General features: G+C 40.5%; 1 protein-coding gene across 2 annotated transcripts in view; it reads left to right on the top strand.

Moving 5' to 3' along the window:
• Positions 1–273: 273 nt before the first annotated feature.
• The window catches only part of matk (megakaryocyte-associated tyrosine kinase), a 69613-nt gene continuing 51414 nt past the window's right edge, over positions 274–18472 (top strand). The window contains exon 1 of one of the 2 annotated variants that reach the window (XM_060845952.1): positions 274–458. The gene's annotated coding sequence lies outside the window, so the exon portion shown is untranslated. Of the gene's footprint in view, positions 459–9306; positions 9396–18472 lie in introns of those variants that run through there. The other variant, XM_060845953.1, reaches the window with a different exon arrangement.

The following is an 18472-nucleotide window of genomic DNA, read 5'->3' as shown; positions in this document are numbered from 1 at the left end:
CGATCTCTGGTTGCTCCCTTTAAATCAATGGTAGGGATTTGAGCTATTTTTTAAAAAAGTAATGTTATTACAAGCATTGTTGTTAGTCCCAAATATTTATCGCCAAAATAAACTTCTGTTCTGTGAAAAGTTTCAATCATATTCTGCAATGCCAGACCTCAGATCAAAAGAGGAAATGATCCAACCGATCTGCTACCCACAGGAAGAGACTTTCTTTAGTAAATGTAACGTTGCAATACAAATTAGATTGTGTGCTTCAGTGCCATCATTGACGTGAATTGTCTGCATTGTCTTTCCTGCCCGTTTCAAAGTGAAATACAACGGGAGAGAATTTGCAGTTGCTGTTTTGTTGGCAATTACTCTATCACTTCAATATCAGACACACACGTTCTTCATCTGACTGCTAGGAGCCAGCAGCCCTGAAGCTAATCACTGATTCTGCTGCGAAGCCGTGTGTGGTATGTACCATGCTTGTTGGTTACGATCTCTGTTTTATGTCATTTGGTGAACCAATTTGAACAAAAAGACTGGCTTGCAGTAAACGACGACCACAAATCTTTTGCAAGCTGGTTCTTTACTGAAACTGTACTTTCTTGTGTTTTCTCTTGTGGTGGGGTTTAAACTAAAGGCTGGGGGAAAGGGTTTTGACTCCTTGAATTAAATATTGAGAAACGGAAGAACAAGCTCTACTGCGCAACAAGGCTGCAAAAGAAAACTAACACCCCAAATGAAGGAAGGAATTGTGCTTACATAATTCCAAACTGTTATTTAGAGTCAGCAAATTGGGAAAGACTGAAGAGTTTAGCAGTAAGATAGTTTTATGCTGCTGGGAAAATAATTGACGTAAAAAGATGGTTCAATGAGCCTCTGTGTCAAGTACCCTTTCAAATCACTCCCAATTCTCAAACAGGTTACTGTACATTATTCAGTCAAGTGGTGCTTTAGCTGAAGTACTGATGCCCTCGTTTTGCTAGTCAGTTCTTATCCCCAAAATGATCTGCTTTTATTTTTAGTCTTTTGTATTTAGAATTAAGTAACTGAACTTAAAATTTTGTGACATCCTCTGAAGCAATGTCATTTGGAAAAATCCCAATCCTGTTTTGTGCGGTTGCGCTGACCTAGCAGCCCAGAAGTGTAAAATTTAAGAAATATCAGCACAGACTTTACAAATCAGATCCTTGACGGCAATTTGTGAAACATTCTGCCTAATCCATTTGGGTGAGGAAACCAAGATACGGCTGACTGTTGGCTTGGTTGGTCGTCCAGAGTGCTGTACTTCAAGGTGGGCAGCACCATTCCTGTCGGATTTTGAGGGAAGTGGAATTTGGTGGAGAGTAGCAGCATATGATGTTTAATGAAAAGGACATAAAATGAAAGCAGCGCTGTATATATGGGGCCATCATTTACCAACTACCAAGCAAAATTGTGACAGTGGAAGTGAGAAAGTTGCTCAGTATCTGATGACTGTGTCATGGAAAGTGTGATTTGTTACTGATAGTACGTGAGAATCTTTAAATAGAAATGTACTATTGCTGCAATCTGGTTGCTAGCTCAATAAACCAAATCCTGTAATGTTTTGCCAGAATTAATTGGGTTTCCATTTTTTTATTCATTTGGGCATTGCTGGCTGAACCCATATTTATTACCCATCCCTCGTTGCTCTTGACAAGGTGGTGGTGAGCTGCCTTCATGAGCCTCTGCAACCCAGATTCACATAGTTGGCAACAGAGTTCCAGGATTTTACTCCAGAGGCAATGAAGAAACAGTGATATATTTCCTTAGAGACAGTGGTGGTCAGGGATTTAGAAGCCACTGTTGAAGAAGTCTTGGGAAGTTTCTACAGTGGACTTTGTAGGTGATATACACTGTTACTACTGAGTATCAGTGGTGGAGGGAGTGGATGTTTGCAGATGTGGTGCCAACCAAGCGGGCTATCAAGTTCTTGAGTATTGTTGGAGCTGCACCCATCCAGGCAAGTGGGGAGTATTCCATCACACTCCTGACTTGTGCCTTGTAAATGGTGAACAGGCGTTGATGTGCCACTCACTGCAGGAATCCTAGTCTTTTACCTGATCTTGTCGCAATAATACTTATGTGGAAAATCCAGTTCATTTTTTGGAGAATTTTAAATTTCAAAAACATACTTTATTCATTAAAAAAAATCTTAATGTCAAATGCAGTTTGGTTTTGTACACTAACATACCAAGAAAACAAACATTGGAGTTTGATTCTACTCAAACAAACCAGAGACATCTCTTACATTTTCAAGACACATTTACATGCATTTGAGGCACTAGAAGGGTCCAATAACTGAACGGACCCCTATTTAACTTCATGCAAGCAATGTGTGGATCGTGGAGGATTCAGTGATGGTTATACCACAGAATGTCAACAGACGTTAGTTGGATTCTTCCTTGTTGGAGATGATTAGACTAGATTAGATTACTTACAGTGTGGAAACAGGCTCTTCGGCCCAACAAGTGCACACCAACCCGCCGAAGCGCAACCCACCCGTACGCCTACATTTACCCCTTACCTAACACTATGGGCAATTTAGCCTGGCCAATTCATCTAACCTGCACATCTTTGGACTGTGGGAGCACCCGGAGGAAACCCATGCAGACACGGGAAGAATGTGCAAACTCCACACAGTCAGTCGCCTGAAGCGGGAATTGAATCTGGGTCTCTGCCGCTGTGAGGCAGCAGTGCAAACCACTGTGCCGCCCACAAAATGTGCAGGTTAGGTGAATTGGCCATTAGATGTGCAAACTCCACACAGGCAGTCACCCGAGGCTAGAATTGAACCTGGGACCCTGGTGCTGTGAGGCAGCAGTGCTAACCACTGAGCCACCATGCTGCCCTAAAATTATTGCCTGATACTTGATAAAAAGAGGACTAAGTACAAGGAGCTTTCTTGCCTTTTTTACAACATTAGTCTAATTAATGTTGTTAATGAAATGAGAAATGTTCTACTCCACATCACACTATGCTGTACTTGGTGAAAAAGTGATTTGGAGGATTGCAAGATTCTGACATGAATTCTGTGTTTGTTTGTTAATATTTTTATATGAATGCTTAATGTTATATTATGTGACAATTTTTAAATAGTGATGCACTTTTGCTGCAATCTGGTGAAACATTTCTCAAAGTGCAGCCGGAAATGAAACATTTTTTTTCCTCCCAGATATATGGTGACATACATAGCTTAGAGTCTTAGTCATTGAGATCTGCACCACAGAGTCTGTGCTGGTCAAAAACAACCACCTATTAATCCCTTTTTTCAGTTCTTGGCTTGTAGCATTGTTTGTCCAGACACATGGAACATCCGTGGGGATGCAATTTGCACTTTAATATGCTAACATTTTCATGCAGCAGTTCGAGCAAGACTTCTTTGCTATGCAGGACATCCAACCAAAGCTATACACTAGATACATTGATAATATTTTCTTCCTTTGGATTCATGGCGAGGAATCACTGAAACAACTTCAGAGTGATATCAACAAGTTTCATCTCACCGCCAGACTTACCCTGGACTACACTTCAGAATCAGTTTCATTCTTGGACACATACATCTCCATCAAAGATGGATACCTCGGTACCTCACTCTACCGCAACCCTACGGATAACCTCATAATGCTGTACTTCTTGAGCTTAAATATATTAAAGAAGCCCTCCCCTGTGGACAAGCCCTGTGTATGCACAGTGTCTGTCCTGATGAGGAGAAACATGAGAGGCACCTAAAGGTTTTGAAGGATATCTTGATGAGAAAAGGATGTGATACTCAACTCATTGATTGCCAGTTCCAACATGCCACAGCAAAAAACTGCAGCAACCTCCTCAGAAGACAGACAACAGGATACGACTGATAGAGTATTCTTCATCATCCAGGAGTTCCCAAAGCAGAGAAACTACGTCATGTTCTTCGTAACCTTCAACATGGCATCGATGACAATGAGCATCTCATCAAGACTATCCCTATGCCTCCATTGCTCATCTTCAAACAACCACCAAATCCTAAACCAGATATTGTTTGCAGCAAACTACCCAGCCTCCAGGACAACATCGACCACAACACCACACAACCCTGTCATGGCAACCTCTGCAAAAAATGTCAGATCATTGCCATGGATGCTATCATCACATGTGGGAATACCACCCACCAGCAGATACTCATGTGACTCAGCCAGTGTTGTCTATCTCACATGCTGCAGACAATGATGCCCCAAGGCATGGTTTATTAGCGAGACCAAGCAGGCACTATGACAATGGATGAATGGACACAGTGCAACAATCAACATACAAGAATGGTTCCTCTCGGTCAGGCAACACTTCAGGGGTTAAGGGCATTCAGCCTCCAATCTTTGGATAAGCATCCTCCAAGGCAGCCTCCGAGATACACAACAAAGTAGAATTGCTGAGCAGAAACTGATAACCAAGTTCTGTCCCATGAAGATGGCCTCAACTGTGATCTTGGGTTCATGTCGCGCTACCTGTGACTCCACCATACTTCTGTATCTGTAAAATCTTCCTGACCGTCCTAATGACATCATCACCTTGATAAATTGTTATAATTGCTCTACCTTAAGTAATTCAAAACTATACATAAACTAATTATTATTTTGATTAGACATGCGACTCTAATATTGCTCATGTTATTTCAGACATATAGTTTGTCTCCAGCAGCACCTTATTTTTATTTTTTTCCAAATATCTCTCAGCCTTATTTACTTGGTTTAAGGGTCATCCCTTCGCTGGACACTTTACTCACTGTCTAACACACTGGTCATTCGCAGAACCATATTATCTGACAGTCCACTCACACCGATTCTATGATCTTATGATCTCTCTGCCCCCCCACCTCCCCTTGATTCTTCTGTCTATAAACTCTGTGTCTGCATGCTGTTCTTTCTCACTACACCTGACAAAGGAGCAACACTCCAAAAGCATGTGATTACAAATAAACTTTTGGACTATAACTTGGTGTCATGTTACTTCTAACTTTGTCCACTCCAGTCCAACACCCGTACCTCCACATCATTGTAGCATTGCATGCCTTGTCATCGCAAGTGTCGCTTCTCTGGTCAAAGTGAGCTAAAGAAAATAATCATTTATCACTACTTCTTAATCTGATATGGCAGGATGGGTGGAGTGGAACATAAACATCTGCCTGGGCTGTTTAGATCAAATGATCTGTTCTGTCGCATAGTCTAACTAATCCTAAGTCAAACTCAAAATCTATTGCAGCTACCAGCAAGGTTTTTGAGTTCAAGATTGAGTCTGCCATCTAAAGCCGATAGAGATGGCACCCAGGTTGATGCCAAGCTGTTGCCATTTTCTGAGAGGATGCAAGGAGGACCCAAGTGTGACTCTGCTTTCTCTCATTTCCACTCCCAGCTCTCAGATAAGAGATGGGATGTTGATTCATGCCTTCCTGCATTGATCCGAAGCCCAGACAAGTGGGGCATATACTTGTTCTGTAACTCCTTAATAGCTAAGTCAATTCCCCGGAACTGCCTTGTTGTTTGCTATAATTCTGCAATTACATATTTGATGGAAGTTAGGGTTAATGGGATTTCCACCAAAGATACGGCCTTGCGCCTTACCGTCAATAACTCTTAAGAATTTTCTTTTCCTATACTTGTGTCCTGGAGAGGAAGGCGTACATTAAGCAATTTTGTACAGTGACAGTGAGAAAAACTGATATCCACGATCTAGTAAAGCAGCCTTCCCACAGTGTAAGTCTAAGACCATTCTTGTAGCCCTTCGACTGGAGACGTAGTCTTGACTTTGTTAGTGCTCTATTTATTTCTTGGTGTGCACATTATCAGCTGGAAAGTGGCTGGCCTGCTCCCATCCCCATGTCATTTCATGAGAAAATAGTAAGTCGTGTGCCAACAACATTTTGTGTGAAGGTTTATCTTCTACCATTTCCAGCTTGTCACCACTTGTTCTTTATTTGCAGGCTTGCTTTAGATAATTTTCTAAATTTTCCTTTTTCACATGGTACTGTATTTTCATCCCTGCAAAAGGTCACCCCTGAAATATCTTACTTCTCACTTTGTGATGCAATCTTGCACTTTTTTGAATGACCTGTAAAACTTGGTAATCATCATAGTATTGTAATAATAAAATACTCAGAACTTATATTTATGGCTTTCATTGACTTGTATATGATTGCTTTGGTCTGCAGTTCAACTCCCTATTGGTTTTATTGATTGCTATTTTCATTAGTTAGATGTGTAGTACGTCAGGCCCATTATGTCACTTTTTAACTCCATATTTATCTATTTGAACATAGTTTCTTGAGTAGCCTCGTGCTTAATTTTCTTGTCTATGTACGGTTATTTGCATTTGACTACTATAAATTGCAGTTACCATTGATCTGCCCACATACATATGTGAGTGGGATAGAAGATAGTGAAAGTCAGAGAAAAGTGAAATGTACGACATTGTTTCAAATTAAAACCTATCCTTGGAACAAGCAGATGTTAGTTGAAACTGATAATTAAACTTGATTAAGATGAGTAGCAGGATGATCTTTGTATTCAAGTACAGGAAAAGGATATCTGCATAAAATATTGGCCTTAAAAACCCTGGAAGTGTTAAGAGATCAGATCCTCTTCCAGGCTGGACAAACTAAAGTGGAGCATTTGGCCTTCCTTATCTTGGGAACATGGAGGCTCTATCAGAAAATAAACCCTTAAAGTTACCGATAACGTGCATAATCCCTGGATTAGGAATTCTGGATCTTCTTGGGGGATAGAATGCCTTGAGCATATGGAATAGAACCTGTGTATGATGTATGCTTGAAGTTATATAGAAATGGAAGTTGATTTTCATATGTGCATGTGGGAGTGTGTCTGTGTATCTGTGAGAGAGAGTGTTCTGAAAGTGATCATATTGAAATATATAATTCTAAGGGGGTTTGACAGGGTACACAACTCAAGGTGAACAAGTCCCAGCTTTTCCAAACTGCTTATCATAACTAAAGTCCTTAATAGGGGGAGGTGTAATATTAACGTGGTTGATAGAGACTCCAGACCTAGGTTCAGAGCTCAAAACTCTATTATTGTTAGGGGCAGGATGGAGAGCACTGAAAGTATGACAAAGAGAATGCACTGTGGCTAAGACCCAAATATTCCCAGCATTTTTGTTTTTATTTCAGTATACTATATGAGTTGGCTTTGTATTTTGTATCTAGTATTGGATTGCATTTAATAATAAATGAGACAAGTTGTCATTCAGTGATGAGGTGTTTTTTGTCGCTGAGTCGTTGATCTGAGGATATGATTCTCAATTCGGGGCATGGGTTGAACTAGTACTCGAGAGATCCTGAGTTCCAATCCTCTACAAGACCTGTTGTTGCTCAATTGAGGTGTTCTAGAGGATTTTGGATGATTATTTGGGTAAAAATAATGTGCAAGGTTGTGGGGAGAAAGCAGAAGATTAACACCAGGTAATGATGCCCATTTAATGAGTCAGCACAGGCATAATGGACCAAATTGCCTCCATGTGTACAGTAACAGGTCTGTCATTCTGAAACAACATTTCCCCTCAATGCGTAATATAGAATTAGGGACACAATTTTAAAAATGAGAGGACTTATATTAAGGTCAAGATGAGAAGAACTTGTTTTTTCAATGGGTTATTAATCTTTCAAATTGTCTTCCGCACACAGCAGTGAAGGTTAAATCATTCAAGATATTCCAGGTTCCGTTAAACAGATTTTTGATCTGTTGGCAAGTCAAGGGTTACGTGGGCAGAAAGGAAAGTGGAGTTAAAGCTATAGATCAGTTGCAATGTCTTTGAATGGCAGAAACAAGCTTGATGGGTCAAATGGTCTACTGTTGCTCTTATTTCTTGTGATCTTACAATGTCATCTGTGGGTGAGTATTGATAATTGGCTGACTTTATGGATATATTTGTGCCAATGGATGTGTGTGTATGCCAAGTGACTTCCATGTATCTGCTGACTTTGGTCTTCTAGATGGTAGTAGTGGAAGATATTGTCCGAGGAACATTGGTCAATTTCTGCAGTGCATTAATGGATGGGTCACATTGTTGCTGCTGAGCATCAGTGAGGGATGGACTGAATGTTTATTTTTGGATGTTGAACCAATAAAAGCCAGCTGACATCGATAGTGTCAAGTGTCATGAGTGTTATTGGAGCTGCATCCATCCAGGCAAGTAAGGAGCATTCCAACATAATCCTGACTTGTGCCTTGTAAATGGTGGGCAGACTTTTGGGAGCCAGGGAGGTGAGTTACCCACAGTAGGATTTCTAGCCTCTGACCTGCTCTTGCAGCTACAATATTTATCTGATTAGTCCAACTCAGTTTCTGATCAATGGTAGCCTCTAGGATGTTGATAGTAGGAGATTCAATGATGGTAATATCACTAGATGTCAAGGGGCTAGGGTTAGGTTCTCCCTTGTTGGAGATAGCCATTGCCTGGCACTTTGTGGCACAAATGTTACTTACCACTTGTCAATGCCTGTATATTGTTCAGGTTTTGCAGCATTTTTACATGGATTACTTCAGTATCTGAGGAGTTGCAAATGGTGCTGAACATTGTGCAATCATCAATGAACATGCCCACTTCTGACCTTGAGATGAAGGGAAGGTCATTGATGAAGCAGCTGAAGATAGTTGTGTGTAAGTTCAAGACCTACTTGCTCCAGATACGTCTATTCACATCTCTCTGAACAGGCTGATTAGAAAATATCTATCCTCAAGAAATCCTGCAGTCCTGGATCTGAGATGAGCAACTTCCAACAACAACATCCTCCTTTGTGTTACACATGATTCCAACCCGTGGAGAGTTTTTTTACTGATTCCCATTGACTGTAGTTTTGCTAGGGTTCCTTGATGCCTTACTTTATAGTTGGCCATTAAGAAACAACCACAATGCTGTGGGTCTGGACCATGTTGGCCAGAGCAGACAAGGAATGCAAATTTCCTTCCCTAAAGGACATTAGTGAACCAGATGGGTTTCAAAGACATTTGATAATGGTTTCATGTTCATTATTTTTAATTCCAGATTTTTTTGAAGTCGCATTTCACCATCCACCGGCACATTGCTTGGATCCCTGGATTATTAGACCAGCAACAATAGCACTATGTCCTAGCCCTCTGTTGGGGTTTTTACATGGATGGGTTTGTATGCATCTGGACTGTATGTGTGTATGAGTAAGTGCATGTGTCAGGACATGAGGGTGTTTTGAGTCAGTATTCAGCCAGCTCCTGAGTACTTCCTGCTTTGTAACTAGTTCCTGACTTGGTGACCGAAACAAGCTGAGGCAGACTAGTAGCAGAAGACATGTGAAATATAGCAGATTAATTTGGCATTATTGCTGCACAGCTGTGAGATCCTGAAGCCTCAGCTTGTTGGAGTTTGTAAGTACTATTTTCAACTTTTGTCTTGTGTCAGACAGGCAGGTATAAAGAGTACAAAGCAAAGCACAGAAACAGCAGTCAACATGTGTTCGAAACCACAAGAGCGAGAAAACTTCTGCAGCTGCTTTTGCACTCAACTCCTGCAAACTCAAATATCATCTAAAGGCAAAGAATTTGCTAAAGTAAATTAGGAAGCTGATTCTGTGTTTCATCAGTTTGTAACCACCATCTACTTATTCCTGGATGTTTTTCCCCTTCTTTTGTTCTTAATGTGCTATAAATCTAGACATTCTCCAATACCACACTAATGTGTTTTGTTGTTCTGAGAGAAAGGCAGACGTGTGTTTATGAGACGTATTCACTAATATCATGTCAGAAATGCAGCAGCTAAATTGGACACAGCAAGGCACTGCAAACAACAATGATAGAAATAAATCATCTGTTTATTTTTAGTGTTATTGGTTGGGAAATTAATATTAGTTAGTCAGGATATGGGGAAAGCAATAAAGATCTTTTGCCAAGAAGTGGAACAGAGCCTAGGCTTATCATCTCATCTAAACATCCACTTCTAGCAATGTCTTACTATCTCGGCACTGTGGAGGTGCTGGTGTTGGACTGGGGTGGGCAAAGTTAAAAATCACCAGCTTATAATCCAACAGGTTTATTTGGAAGTATCAGCTTTCTGAGCGCTGCTCCTTCATCAGGTAGCAAGTGGCAGGATCATAGGACACAGAATTTATAGTAAAAGATCAAAGTGTCATAAACTGATGCAATGGTTTAAACAAACTTAGATTGCTGCTAAGTCTTTAATCACTAAGAATGGGTTGCAGGTTTCGATTCATTAAAATGTAAATCCTAGAACTACTTTGGAGTCACAGTCCTGAGATAACTTAAGGTTTTATTTTAATAAAAGGTGATATCTCAGCTCAGACAATGTGTGAGGTTAGAGTCTGTCTGTATTCGAACCTTGAGTTGGACTAGTTCACTGTCCAAAGTAGGAATTTATAAAATGTTACATAGGCTGATTGCCTACAGGTTGTGTGCTTTTTGAACAAAATAGAATGTATCTGTAAATACTAATTTGCAAATGCAAATTCACCCCATAGACTTAAATGTGTGTGTGCTTGCATGTGTGGGAGTGAGACAGTATGTGTTTGTGTGTGCATGCTTGAATGGGTATGAATGTAATGGAGTATTTGCCTGTGAGAGGGTGTGAGTGTGTGTGTCTGAGAGAGAGTGTGTTTATGAGAGAGGGTCTGCATGAACGTGAGAGTGTGATTGTGTGTGAAAGTGTGTGTGTGAGAGTGTAAAGGGCAGTGGGGTCACCTGTCATGTGACATGAACGCAAGATCTCGGTTGATGCCATCCTCATGTGTACGGAATTTGGCTATCAGCCTCTGCTCAGCAACTCTACATTGTTCGTATCCTGAAGTCCACCTAGGAGGCTAGTCACCCGAAGATCTGAGGCCGAATATCCTTGAGTGCTGAAGTGTTCCTCAACTGGTGAGGGAACATCCCCGTCTGGCAATTGTTGTGCGGTGTCCATTCAGTGTTGGACTATAACCTGCTGTTGTGTGATTTTTAACTATCTCAGCACCGCACTGGAAGTGTCATGAAGTGTCAGTCTATGGAATTGACTTTTATCCAGACTTTCTTAAAAAAAAGTAAGCTACGAAGAGTACACAAGAAATACTTGAAAGGGATGTTGTTTGGTCAATTGAATGAATAAAAATGTGGCAGATGGAATATAATGTGGAGAAATGTGAGGTTATCCACCCTGACAAAGAAACAGGAAAATAGAACTTTCTTTTAGGTGGTGAAGGACCAGGAAATGTTGGTATTCAAAGGATCCTGAGTGTCTTTCTGCAGAAATCACAGTAAGGTAACATACAGACACAGTGAGCAATTAAAAAAGGAATGATACTGTTAAGATTCTTGATAATTCTGACAGGAGGAGGAATGATAATCTGAAGTTTAGTGGTTTGAGGCACCTTTGTATACGACAGCTCAATATCTTTTTAAAAAATGACATTTGCATAGAAACCCTGACCTTAATAGCTTGACTATCCATTCTATTATTGGTAATTCAGAGTATTTCTAAATACAGGCTGTAAATCCCTAATTTGATAGCCTGGGGAGCAGGCCTTTGCCAGACGAGAAATTTTGACAGATCATGGAAGGTCACATGTCAGGTTCAAGATAGGTCCTGAAGGTGCTGACTTGCATGAAGGTATTTTCCGGTTCTGATGGCGAACCTCAATAGACAATTCGATTGTGGAGTTATTGTACTTGTGCAGTACAAGCTCTGAAATGAAACTTCTTCACTTTCAGACACTGCAAACACTGGCTTGGTGCTCTTTAAAATTCACTTTTAATTCTTAAATGCAGGGAACTGCACAGGGTGGAGGGGGAATCTCTGCCTTATTCTGCCTTTGCATCAGTTAACTACCTGGAAATGTTCCTGGCTGCATGAAAAAAAAAGCCCTTTTCTTCCAGAGAACGGGACAGTTTTTCACAAAACGGGAAATAGGGGGGTACCGGATCACAGAGATAATGGACCAGTGAATGCAGAATACAGAGTTACTACTTATACTCCATATCCAGGAAAATTACTGCAATATCTAAATTCCAGCAGCATGATTGAACAATAAAGACTCCTAATTGTGTGATTACATAATTGAAATCCAGTCCTGTTCTGTAGAAATCAGCATTGTCCTGATTGAAGGTATGCAGATCCTCCCATTAGAAGCATTTCTCCTATTTTATAATCCCTTGCTTGACACTGCTTGCTGTTTTAATTTGCTACAAGTACTATACCATCCTCAAAATTGCTTCTTCATTTTACAATATGATAGTGGCTATTCCTCAGAAAGAATTGAACTGTGGAAAGCAACTTCTGACTTAAAGTTTAGCATTTTTCACCCTTCCTTTTGAGTTCGCTTAGAGTCATAGAGTCATAGAGATGTACAGCACAGAAACAGACCCTTCGATCCAACTCCTCCATGCCGACCAGATATCCCAACCCAATCTAGTCCCACGTGCCAGCACTGGGCCCGTATCCCTCCAAATCTTTCCTATTCATATACCCATCCAGATGCCTTTTAAAGGTTGCAATTGTACCAGCTCCACCACTCCCTCTGGCAGCTCATTCCATACACGTACCACCCTCTGGGTGAAAATGTTACCGTTTAGGTCTCTTTTATATCTTTCCCCTCTCATCCTGAACCTATGCCCTCTAGTTCTGGTCTCCTCAATCCAGGGAAAAGACTTTGTCTATTTATCCTATCCATGCCCCTCGTGATTTTATAAATCTCTATAAGGTCACCCCTCAGTCTCCAATGCTCTAGGGAAAACAGCCCTAGCCTATTCAACGTCTTAAAGCCTCCAACCCTGGCAACAACCTTGTAAATCTTTTCTGAACCCTTTCAAGTTTGAAATCTTTCCGTTACTGCAGACTAGGCCTGTTAGGGAGCTATTTTGGTAACTGTCCTGTCATAATTTTGGTGAAAGATCATTGGAACTCCCCAAGCAAACCAGAAACAAAGATTCCCTCAAAGCCAGTCACAGGATCTTCTCAAGGGAAATTCCTGCTAACATAAGTATAACGTGACTCTGATCTGTGGAGCAGTGGGTAACACCCCTGCTTTGAGCTAGAAGCTCCAATTTCAAGTCCTACTCTGTCACTTGTTGGCCAAGGAAGATGCCTTCATAACCCTGTCAAAAGTGTGGAGTATCAACGGGTAAATCTTTTGAAAGCTCAAGTAGCAGACAGTAAGAGCCAGGGATTGAAAGAAAATTGGAAGCTCCAGCACCTTTAGCCATAGCTCCAGACCTTGTTCTTTGTTCTTTGCGACTAGTTCCAGAGCTTGGGATCTATGCTATGGAAAGCATGACCACCAATGGTGGAAGATTTGAACTTGGGAATGCTCAAAATGTCAAAATTAGAGAAGTGGAGATACCTCAGGGGATTGTGAGATGATATAATGCAAAGAATGCAAACTGGCAAATGGAGATATGGATAAACAGTAATACATACGCCAACCTGTGGTTGAATATCATGCAAGCCAAAGGAATGAGTCAAACTATCTACATAGTAATTTACTCAATTGCACCTCCTCAGTTTAGGTTATGGATAAATATGTTGACACAATGTGTAGTTTCCATGCTCTCCAACAGGATTCATGGTGAAGTGGCCAGAGAGCAATCAGTAAACCATTGTCTCATAAATGGTGAGTCTCAGTGCTTTGGGATACACGCATAGGATGGTCAAGAAACTTAATTGCAATCCTACAACTGCTTCATGATGGTACAGCTACATATATATTAAATGGGATAGACATCTTCAAAACTCATAGAGTTATTGAGATGTACAGCATGGAAACAGACCATTCGGTCCAACCTGTCCATGCCGACCAGCTATCCCATACCAATCTAGTCCCACCTGCCAGCACCCGGTCCATATCCCTCCAAACCCTTCCTATTCATATACCCATCCAAATGCCTTTTAAATGTTGCAATTCTACCAGCCTCCATCACATCCTCTGGCAGCTCATTCCATACATGTATTACACACTGTACAAAAAAGTTGCCCCTTTTTTTCTCTTTTATATCTTTCCCCTCTCACCCTAAACCTATGCCCTCTAGTTCTGGACTCCCCGATCCCAAGGAAAAGACTTTGTCTATTTATCCTATCCATGCCCCTCATAATTTTGTAAACCTCTATAAGGTCACCCGTCAGCCTCCGCCACTCCAGGGAAAACAGCCCCAGCCTGTTCAGCCCCTCTCTATAGCTCAAATCCTCCAACCCTGGCAACATCCTTGTAAATCTTTTCTGAACCCTTTCAAGTTTCACAACATCTTTCCAATAGGAAGGAGACCAGAATTGCATGCAATATTCCAACAGTGGCCTAACCAATGTCCTGTACAGCCGCAACATGACCTCCCAACTCCTGTACTCAATACTCTGACCAATAAAAGAAGGCATACCAAACGCCTTCTTCACTATCCTATCTACCTGCGACTCCACTTTCAAAGAAGCTGCACTCCAAGGTATCTTTGTTCAGCAACACTCCCTAGGACCTTACCATTAAGTGTATAAGTCCTGCTAAGATTTGCTTTCCCAAAATGCAGCACCTCACATTTATCTGAATTAAACTCCATCTGCCACTTCTCAGTCCATTGGCCCATCTGGTCCAGATCCTGTTGTAATCTGAGATAACCCTCTTCGCTGTCCACTACACCCCCAGTTTTGGTGTCATCTGCAAACTTACTAACTTTACCTCTTATTCTTGCATCCAAATCATTTATGTAAATGACAAAAAGTAGAGGACCCAACACCGATTCTTGTGGCATTCCACTGGTCACAGGCCTCCAGTCTGAAAAAGAACCCTCCTCCACCATCACCCTCTGTCTTCTACCTTTGAGCCAGTTCTGTATCCAAATGGCTAGTTCTCCCTGTATTCCATGAGATCTAACCTTGCTAATCAGTCTCCCATGGGGAACCTTGTCAAACGCCTTACTGAAGTCCATATAGATCACATCTACTGCTCTGCCCTCATCAATCTTCTTTGTTACTTCTTCAAAAAACGCAATCACATTTGTGAGACACGATTTCCCACGCACAAAGCCATGTTGACTATCCCGAATCAGTCCTTGCCTTTCCAAATACATGTACATCCTGTCCCTCAAGATTCCTCCAACAACTTGCCCACACTGAGGTCAGGCTCACCAGTCTATAGTTCCCTGGTTTGTCTTTACCACCCTTCTTAAACAGTGGCACCACGTTTGCCAACCTCCAGTCTTCTGGCACCTCACCTGTGACTATCGATGATACAAATATCTCAGCAAGAGATCTAATCAAAAGACTGGAATAACAAACATAATTATTTCCCCTGCAATGTCATAAGGCTACTTTGTTTCCTGTAGTCTGTGGAAATGTAATTATTATACACATTCTATGAGAGGAATTAGGTAAAATAAAAGTAGGGAAAGTCATGCTTCACTTAGTAATATAGGCCAATAGTGAATCTAATTTTAAAACACTGTGTTTAGCGTTGGTCACCTTATTTAAGGAAGGATGTAAATGCATTAAAGATAGTTCAGAGAAAGATTACTAAAGGAGTACCCGAATGGACTGGTTATCATATGAGGAAAGGTTGGATAGCCATGGCTTCTATCCACTGGAGTTCAGAAGTGTAAGAACTGACCTGATTGAAGCATATCGGAACCTGAGGGGTCTTGATAGGATGGCTATGTGGAGAATGTTTCCTGTTATGGATGACTTTAGAATTAGGTTAATATTTTAAAATTAGGGATCACCCATTTAAAACAGAGATTAAGCAATGAATTTTTCAAATTTATTTATTTATCTTCCATGAGTCTTTGGAGTTCTCATCCTGAAAAGAAAGTGAAAGCTGAGTCCTTGAATACTTTGAAGCCGAGGTAAAGCAATTCTTGTTAAGGAGGGGTTGCCTGGGTTTGGTGCGAATGTGGACTCAATGTAACAGCTATGTTCTTATTGGATAGTAGAGCAGGCCAGTGGTCAATGGCCTCCTCATGCTTTTAATTCATGTGTATGTCGTACAAAATGTGATATGTTGTTAGAATGATTATAAGTGACGCAGACGGACTTGTGTGTGTGGAGCAGGAACACCAACCCAGACCAAGTGGTCTGTTCCTGCCATTTTTCAATGTCATTCCAGACAAAGTCAAATAGGTTGCAGAAATGTGCGTAAAGATAACAAATTCCACAAACTAAATGGCAGCAATTTGAAATACTCAGAAGTGAAACACTCAGTGCTCTGACAGCAAGAACTCACTTTCTATCACTTGCAGCATTGCTAGCTTGAGCAACACTAACAACACACCATATTGTTGGAAAGTGCTTCTGTTCCTCATAAAACATATAGGATTTTTAAGGGGCTTGACAGGGTAAATGCTGAGAGGATGTTTCCCCTTATGGGAAATTCTGGGATCAGAAGCCTTATCATAACCATAAAGGGGCACCAATCAAAGACTAAGATGAGGAGGAATTTCTTCTCGCAGAGGATTGTAAGTCTTATTCCTTTAAAAAAACTCATAAAAATCAGGACAGTAAGATGTCGTAGTAAAATAACTGGTCATTGTTGCTTCAAAGCATTAACTTAAAGTTTTAAACAGAATAGTGCATATTTGATCTTGCATCTTAATGCCACCTCTTTACCTCTAATGTCTAAAGTATTTGTTCAAAATTCCTTTCTATGATGTTTTACCTAATAATCCTTTAGTTTCATATTATCAAGCGAGGTTATTTCTTTAGTAATCTGTATATGTAGATCCTTACAGTACATGTCTTCAGACCAGAAATTCATGCTCTCCAGTGTTGTTAGGCAAATATTAGGATTTGAAAACATATAGTTCAACTCAATTATTACTCTTCCATACAAAATAATATGTCATCACTCTCCTAGAGGACAACTCCCTGATTAGAGAGAGATGACTGTTCATGGTTTAACCTGAGGGTCACCACACCTCAGGTGAAGGGAGAGTTTGAAGAGGTGGGTCTTTGGTCAGCGCAGGAATTAAACCAGTTGGTATCACTCTGCATTGAAGGCCAGGCATCCAGCCAACTGATCCCTCTTTTATATATATGCTATATTAGATTAATGTAAAAACATATCTATATTCTTGCAAATTTCACCATTGTGTTATGAAGTTAAAGATTTCTTTAAAAAATGATTTTTGAATTTTATGACTGGAAGTATCTAATAATGTTTTCTTTTAAAAACTGATGCCATATTTCAATGACTTAGGATCACAGTTGATAATCAGTGGACATTTGTAATCTTCTATATTTAAACACCAACAATGGAGACAACCTCCCTGCAAAACCGCGTTAAGAACAATTGCTTCTTGAGTGGGGACTATCTACCCCATTAACAAAGCATCAAAAGAATAACTTTGGTGCTCAGCTGGGTGGAGACAAACCATTGGATATATTGGAGAATGGGACTTTGGCTATGAATGCAATCTGTTCAGACAGAAACTCATCACATAAATCAGGTGACTGGAATGTGCTAGGCATGACCATATTTGGGTCATTAGTTATGTGGAGAGAGAAGATTGTTTGATAGACTAACTAATTTTTTTGTGTGCTTAAGGAGCAGATTTCTTCACATATTGGGGCAAGTATCTGAGATGGTGAATGGATAAGAACCCTGTGTGAATCTCTCTTCAGACACTTTACGAATTTTGATTATGCAAGTGCAGCAGGCAGAGGCTTTAAAAATAGCTCAACCCAACAACAGCTGTCTCCAGAGGATCAGTCATCTGGCAACGCCTTTAAATTACCTTGATCCTGAAAACAACAGTCACTAAGACCAGTCTGAAGCAAACCAAGTTACCACCTTTCCAGAATCATATTCCCCCTTAACTTTAGTAGACTCTGAAGTGCACATACGTGTGTGCATTTTGTGCGCATGTTGAAATTTTGACCGTGTTATTTAGAACAGGCTAAATGCAATATAAAACATTGTTTTTCTTTATCAAACTTGAAAAAGCCTGTATGATTTTGACTTTCATAGTCAAAGTAGATCAACAATGAAACACTCTGTTTTATTGATCTATCAAATACAAAGTCTTGGAGCCAAATGGAAGTGTCATCATTTGCTGAGTTTAAAGTGGTTAGCCTGCTACTTAGCCTGCAGAGGGGACACTCAGTTACACACAGAATTGTTTGTGCCTCTTCACAAGTACATAAAGGGCTTGATTTGGAGATGCCGGTGTTGGACTGGGGTGTACAAAGTTAAAAATCACACAACACCAGGTTATAGTCCAACAGGTTTAATTGGAAGCACACTAGCTTTCGGAGCAACGCTCCTTCATCAGGTGATTGTGGAGGGCTCGATCGTACCACAGAATTTATAGCAAAAATTTGCAGTGTGATGTAACTGAAATTTTACATTGAAAAATTGATTGTCTGTTAAGCCTTTCATCTGTTAGGATACAGTGATAGTTTCACTTCTTTCATGTGTAAATCACAAAACCCTTTTTTTTAAAGTTGCATTCACGGGTTAGCTGTTAACAATGGTAATAGCTGG

This window comes from Hemiscyllium ocellatum, chromosome 28 (assembly GCF_020745735.1).
Source record: "Hemiscyllium ocellatum isolate sHemOce1 chromosome 28, sHemOce1.pat.X.cur, whole genome shotgun sequence".
Lineage (NCBI taxonomy): Eukaryota > Metazoa > Chordata > Chondrichthyes > Orectolobiformes > Hemiscylliidae > Hemiscyllium > Hemiscyllium ocellatum.
Note: the sequence above shows the minus strand (reverse complement) of the source record. Positions and strands in the feature narration are given on the sequence as shown.